Source organism: Mus caroli, chromosome 16 (genome assembly GCF_900094665.2).
Source record: "Mus caroli chromosome 16, CAROLI_EIJ_v1.1, whole genome shotgun sequence".
Lineage (NCBI taxonomy): Eukaryota > Metazoa > Chordata > Mammalia > Rodentia > Muridae > Mus > Mus caroli.
The window spans coordinates 39,471,816-39,479,180 of NC_034585.1; the positions used below are offsets into that span (position 1 = coordinate 39,471,816).

Below are 7,365 nucleotides of genomic sequence, written 5' to 3' on the forward strand. Positions count from 1 at the left end.
CAAAACAAAGAGGAGGCCGCAGAGACATTCCATACACACCTTGCCCCAGCATTCACTCTATCTCCTCATTGCTGACCTGAATATTATTCTACAACGGTTTTTACCTGTCATGCATTAAGCCTACAGTTTCATACTCACTAAGATTCTCTGGAGCACCACATTGCTCAGAATTGTATTGAAGAGCATTTTATACCTTCAGAAATGTCATAACTGTGCAAAGCTGGAATCAGTGTGGAACAGGATGTGAGAGAGTAATATCAACTCTGGGTCCTAGGCTTACAAAGCCTTACCACCAAGATAATTACATCCAACTAAGGTTGAAATTTTAAAAGTTGCAGTTTAGGCCTGGAAAGATGGCTACTCTTACAGAGGAATGAGTTCAGCTCCTAGCACCCACATGGTATCCCACAATCACCTGTAACTCCTGCTTCAGGATATTCACTGCCTTCTGGCCTCCAGGAGCACAAGGTCACCACATGGTACACATACATACATAGAAGTAAAGCACATATACACATAAAAATTAATGTAATTTTTATTTTGCAATTTATATATTTTACTTTTTAAAAACAGCTACTAAATTCTTAGAACAGTTGATTGACATAATAAACAATTATTTGATATTATATTGGCCAAAAGGTCTATGGGAATATGTACTTAGGCACTAAGAGAACTTAAGGACTCTGTGTCTAGAGTTCTTTTTCGTATTGTATTCAAAGCTGTCTTGAACATTAAGGAGACATTTTGAAAGGGTTTAATGGGTAAAATAGCTTCATGATTAAGAAAGGCATCCAATAAATAATATAAGAAGTAGATTTTTCATGTTATTTTTATGTATAAATTCTCCCATACAGACTACTAATTTCACTGCTTTAAAATGTATTATAATTTTTTAGTGTGTGTTTGTATGCACATGTAAACATATGTAAGGTCAGAGGACAATTTGCGGAAATTGTTTTTCTCCTGATGCCGTGTGGAACCCAGGGATCAAACTCAGGTCATGGGACCTGGTAGCAAGCATCTTTATCTGCTGAGCCATAGCACTGGCCCTATAGTTTCCTCTCTTGATACCCATCTTCCTTCTCTTACCTTTACCATTTGATAACTATTATGGTATCTGTATCAGTATTCTCAGGACAGATTCCCATTTTAGCTACCCAGGTACTTACTGAGTATCAGGTACACTGGTTCTCAACCTTCCTAACATAGTGGCCCTTTAATAAAGTCCCTCATGTTGTGGTGATCCCCAACCATAAAATTATTTTTATTGCTACTTTGTTGCTGTAATTTTTTCTACTGATGGGAATCGTAATGTAAATATCTACGGTATCCGATGTTTTTAGACAACCCCTGTGAAAAGGGTCACAATCCACAGGTTGGAAATCACTGTGCTAGTTTATGATTCTGGGATGTCAAATGGGCAAGGGAAACATTTATGGATGATTTTATTCTACAAGACAGATATTTTGGCCAACTATGAGCAACTGTCATTCATTTATCGTAACGACAAGCAAGCATTATAAAGGGACTGACTGAAGGTTTGGGTTGCGATAAAACAACTTCTAAACAAATGTCTTTCAGGACTGATGGGTATTCTGAATTCACAGAGACCGTGGCACCAGGCACAGCGTCTGCACCGGTCTAATTCAGACAGAGTGTGGCACTGAGATAGGGAAGTGGAGCAACACATGCATTCCTATCCTAACCAAGGACTTCTCTTGATTTGATAACCATTGGCAAAGGAAATATTAATTTCTCCAAGGGAGTCTTACTGTATATATAAGCTATAGTTAAGGGCAGGCCCCATGCCCAGTGGTAGATGGCCAACACAAAAAGAACTCAGAGGGATTTTCAAAGATTTGTGTCTCACATCCCTTTTTCTGGGAATATTTTTTTCACCTTACTTGTTTGCTTGTAAATTATGGTTTCAGATTTTGTGTTTTTATGGTTGGTGTGTGTGTGTGTGTGTGTGTGTGTGTGTGTGTGTGTGTATCTGTTTCTCATGCTCTGTTTCTTTTTTCTTTCTTTCTCTCTTTCTTTCTTTATTTCTTCCTTTCTTTCTTTCTTTCTTTCTTTCTTCCTTTCTTTCTTTCTTTCTTTCTTTTCTTCCTTTTGTTTTATTCCTGTTCATCGTTTTTATTTGTCTGTTTATTTTCTTAAGAGAGAAAAGAAGAAGACCTAGTGTTGGAAGAGTGAGCATGTGGGGAGGATCTGGGAACAGATGAGGAAAGAAAAACATAATTAGAATATACTGTACAAAATAACTTTATTTTCAATCAAACAAAATTCCTTACTGCTGTAATATTGTGGAAGATACTGTAACTTGCTTCTCTGGTATTCCTTAAAAACAACAAGGTGCTCTCTGCTCTACATTGGATGAAAAGACCAGGTACACATTCTAAGCTCTGGAACTCAGAAGCCTTTATGTGGAACACTAAACAATTCCAGGATTGTTCTCAGGCCAAGCAGAAAATTAGCTCAGAGCTGACAAGCCCAATATTATTACTATCCTTTAAGAAAATACTCACAAAATAAGTGTGTGTGCACGTGAGCTGGGAGGGAGTGTGTTAGGTTACCATTTGTCGTTCATGTCTGGAAAATTGAAGGGTGACCTATTCTGATCCTTGGCTAAGGTCCCACAGAAGGATGAGCCAGGACACACAATTCAGACCAGACCCTTAAATTCTTTATGTCACTGGGCTCTGTAAACATTACACTCATTGCCTCCTGGGAAAAGAAAGGGACACTTGACATATAAGAACAATCTTGTAACAGAGAAAAGGAACCTCGGGATTGTCTTTCTGAGATCATTGCTCAGGGACAAGCCCCAGGTGTGGAGAAACATTGATATTACTTGGTTCACAGAAGAGATTATGACAGATGCAGTCTTGGTGACAAAATGATGAGGTGCTGTAGGCCTGCACCTGGGCTCTGAGGTCAGCCTCAGGGTGAAGAAAACAATGTGCTTGCCTCTGTGGAGGAGGTAGAACATCGGCAGTTACTTTTCCTTGAGAGCTTAGGAGCTGTCTCCTCTCCTGGGTCAGAATAGCCCCTTGTTTCCTGCTCTCTCTCAGCCCATTTTATCTACACACTGTTCAAGGAAGGGCAGATGGAGAAGCAGCCCTGGAAATTCCAAATATGTAATTCATGTTCAAAATGATGCTGCAGGTACAACCCAGATTGGAAAGAGGACATTTACCTGGTACTATGGGGTAGAAGGATGTGCAAAAAAAAAAAAAAAAAAAAAAAAAAAAAAAAAAAAAAAAGAAAGAAAGAAAGACGTTAGTTGGCTATGGTAGAAAGGGAGGAAGACAGGAGTGACCTCCACAGCTACCAACTTGAAAAACTGATCCATCTGCTAAGAATGAAGAACCCACAGCAAAAGAAAAGCTGGATGGATGAATATAAATGTCAGCTGCAAGCTGGAGGAAAAAAAAGTAAAAATAGTCCTTAATACAAAGGAAGTCACCACACTGCCCCCTATTCCTATCAGCTTTTTATCCTACTTGATCAGGACAAACTGGTAACGCTGTAAGATGAGACTCCCTCCATCTTAAGAGCCCAGCAATACAGACTACATAACTAACTGATCATAGTCTTCTAGAAGTACTACCAAATGCTCAGATTTTGAGCCCATCTAAAAATATTCTAATTCGATGGATCTGGAAAGGAACCCTAGAGGTGAACTTTTACCTAAGCAACTCAGGCCATGCTGATGTGAGGCCAAAGATTAGTCTTTGGGAAACACCACAGTGGCCAGGCAGCTCTTCTCATCTTTAACTTAGCCCTTTGGGGGAGCAGGGCATAGCATTAATAGACAGACGTTTACCAGGCTGGTCCAAATAAGAAAGGAGACTTTAGACTGTAGAGTAAGAGCAAACAAGTTTTTCTCCTCAAGGGTTTCTTCTACCTAGTAAGCCACAATGGATGGTAAAAAGAAAAGTCACAAGGAAGTGACAAGAGACTATGAAATTGACTAAACTGCCCACTGGCTGTTCATGTAAGTTGAAATATCAATTGCAATGATACATAAGGGTCAGCTCCAATACAGTTCATAGAGTTGCTGCTTGTGTTCTCCCTACGAATTTTTGAATCTTTCAAGAGAGGCGGCTAGAGTATCATTCTTTCCAAGTATTTATGGGGAATCATTTTGAATCTTACAAGATCTGCCTCTGACTTTGTTGAACTCTGAGGCAATACGAACAGGGAGCAAAGATTAGGAGCCAGACCATTGTGATTTTTGAATCCCGCTCTTTCAATTAGATGAACATTTTAGGTTCCTAATATCCTTGAAAACCCCAGTTTCCTCTGAAGATGTTAACAATTTTGTAGGGATAACCTAAAATTCCATGCTTGGCCCAGCATGTGAATAGTCAGAAAATGACCACTGTAGCAGAGCTGAGAGACCTGCCGGGAGCTGTCTAGGGAACAGTTTCCCAAAACTGAGTCTTTATTGTACACACTTATGCAAAGGGAAACAATCGTTTGTATTGCATTTATTACTTCTATTCCTCCTTCTTATCACAGAAATCCAAACAATACGGAGACTTTAGGGGGTTATCACAACTGTGGCCTCTTTCTTGTTGGTGTTGACACCCACTGAGAATCTTAGGACCATCACTCACTGGGCATAGGCCAGCACACTGAGGATTGTAGCTCCCTTTCCTCTGGTATATTCTGAAAGGGGTAGTTCGTATTTGCGTAAGAGTAAAATAGCAGGACAGCCAGGTCGAAAACATTTAATGATCGATACAGTGTGCTTCCATTTTATTTCTCTAAGCATATTGACTAAGTAACTACCATTTATCACCACCATATGCACTAAAGAAAGAACCTACTAGCGTTTTAAAACGGGAAGAAAAGGCATAACACAGAGAGAGAGAGAGAGAGAGAGGCATACAGTGCATTACTGTTCATGTATGTTTGTTTCATCTTGAAGTAAAAGGATTTAAGCTGTATCAAGGATTTTGTAGGTTAGATGCTTCCTTGGATGTGTATTTTTATCACTATGAAGCTTTTTTTGGTTCCTGATTGGTTTTATCTACAGATCTTTCCACTGCAAAGGACACACCCGTGTTAGTGATTGAATATAGTCTACTCACGATCATCTGCTCTGAAGTTTAGTAATTACCTGGAGACCACAGTCCCTTTCCCCATGGCCAGATTTCTTTATATTCATTTCAACACCACGATAGTGAGTTCATCTATTATATGAAAGGAGGCAGCTCTTGCTGATGGAGGCAGATAAGAAGAGCATTATTAACACTGATGAGTAAACCGGTCTGAAGGCGAAGAGAGGTGGAAAGAGTATGGGCTGAAATGGAAGAGTGGCATAAAGCCAGACCTCATCTAGGTTATCACAATGTGTGCAATGGCATCCTGGCTCGCCCTTATTCCCTACCTTCTGCTTTTCACTCCTCAGCCGATTGTCCCTCTGAAATATAAGTTAGGTTATGCCACCTGGTAAAAGTGCCCTCCTACCTTAATTGGAGAAGACCTGCCTGTTATACCCTCTGCCTGTTATACCCTCAGGGGCTCCTTACTTTCTAGCCCGTTTTACAAGCCTGCTTTTTTCTATGATTTCATTCTTTTCAACTCTTTACAGCTTTTATCCTTTTTTTTTAAGTATATGGGCGTTTTTGCTTGCACGTATGTATGTGTATGCACCATGTGGGTACAGTGGCTGTAGTGGGCAGAACAGGGTGCAGGTCCCTTGGGACTGAAGTTACAGATGGCTGGGAGCTGCCCTGCAGATGCTGAAAATCAAATTGAGAAGCCAATACTCCTTCTCACTTCCTTTCAATTCATTACTACTACTCAAACACAGTGGGATGACATAATGTATGTGTTACTCCAAAATTCATAGATTAGAACTTAGAAACCCTCTCCAACCAGGCTGCTTCAGCCGTGAACAACGCCAAAATGGCCAAGATTAAGGCTCGGGACCTGCGCGGCAAGAAGAAGGAGGAGCTGTTGAAACAACTGGATGATCTGAAGGTGGAATTGTCCCAGCTTCGGGTCGCCAAAGTGACAGGCNGCNCCGNGTCCAAGCTCTCCAAGATACGANTCGTTNGCAAATCTATNNNCCGAGTNCTCACTGTTATTAACCAGACTCAAAAAGAAAACCTCAGGAAATTCTACAAGGGCAANAAATACAAGCCCCTAGACCTGCGACCCAAGAAGACTAGAGCCATGCGCCGCCGGCTCACCAAGCACGAGGAGAAGCTGAAGACCAAGAAGCAGCAGCAGAAGGAGCAGCTGCATCCTCTGCGCAAGTATGCAGTCAAGGCCTGAGATGACAACGACAATAAAGTGCGAGACTGACTGGCAAAAAAAAAAAAAAAAAGAACTTAGAAACCCACTGTAAAGGCATAAAGAGGTAGAACCTTTAGAAGCTGACTAAATCATTAGAATAGAATCCTTATAAATTATGTTAATTGCTTTATGAAATGACCCAGGAGATAAGCTAAACCCTGTGGTGGTTTGAACATGCTTTGCCCAGGGAGTGACTCTATTAGGAGTTGGGGCATAGTTGGAGTAGATGTGACCTTGGTGGTGGAAGTGTGTCACAGTAGGGGTGAGTTTTGAGGACCCCCCTCCACCTGCATGAAAACATTCTTCTTCTAGCGGGCTTCAGATGAAGAAGTAGAACTCTCAGCTCTGCCTGCATCATGCCTGTCTGGATGCTGCCATGATCCCACCTTGATGATAATGGACTGAACTTCTGAACCTGTAAGCCAGCTTCAATTAAATGTTGTTCATATAAGCACTGCCTTAGTCATGGTACCTGCTCACGGAAGTAAAACTCTACTACAAGCCCTTTAGTGTCCACGTTTGGATGTGGCATCCATCTCCTCTGAAGGACCCCAAAGGATGGTCCGTCCTGGGATCAAAAGCAGACTCCCCAGACCCTGATGCTGCCAATTCTTTAACTTAACTTCTGGTCTCAAAATTAAAAGAAGTAAAGTTCTATGTCTTTAAAGTTCTCAGTGTATGATATTACTATATGCACTAATCAAGACATATGTGGCAATATCTTTATTTCAGGGACACAGCAATTGTTCTCTCTGCCTGGCATGTTCTCCGTCACATAGCCACAAGGCTGCCTGGCTCTTACTTTCTCTAGGTCTCTATTTTAGAATCACTTTGTAAAGGCCATTTACTCAAGCTCTCTCATCTCTTGTATTTAGTTATTTATTTATTCATGCATTCATTCATTCATTTTTACAATACTTGGCTTATAGAGCATGGATTCTTTTTTTTTTTAACTTTTCAAAAATTTTTTTTTAATTTTTAATATTTTTATTACATATTTTCCTCAATTACATTTCCAATGCTATCCCAAAAGTCCCCCATAGCGCCCCC

General features: G+C 40.5%; 1 long non-coding RNA gene and 1 pseudogene across 1 annotated transcript in view; one reads left to right on the plus strand and one right to left on the minus strand.

The window, feature by feature from the left end:
• LOC115029568 overlaps positions 1 to 7,365 on the minus strand; it is a 163,803-nt gene that overhangs the window by 113,634 nt on the left and 42,804 nt on the right. The gene's annotated exons all lie outside the window — the stretch shown is intronic.
• On the plus strand, positions 5,894 to 6,349 carry LOC110311985 (annotated as a pseudogene).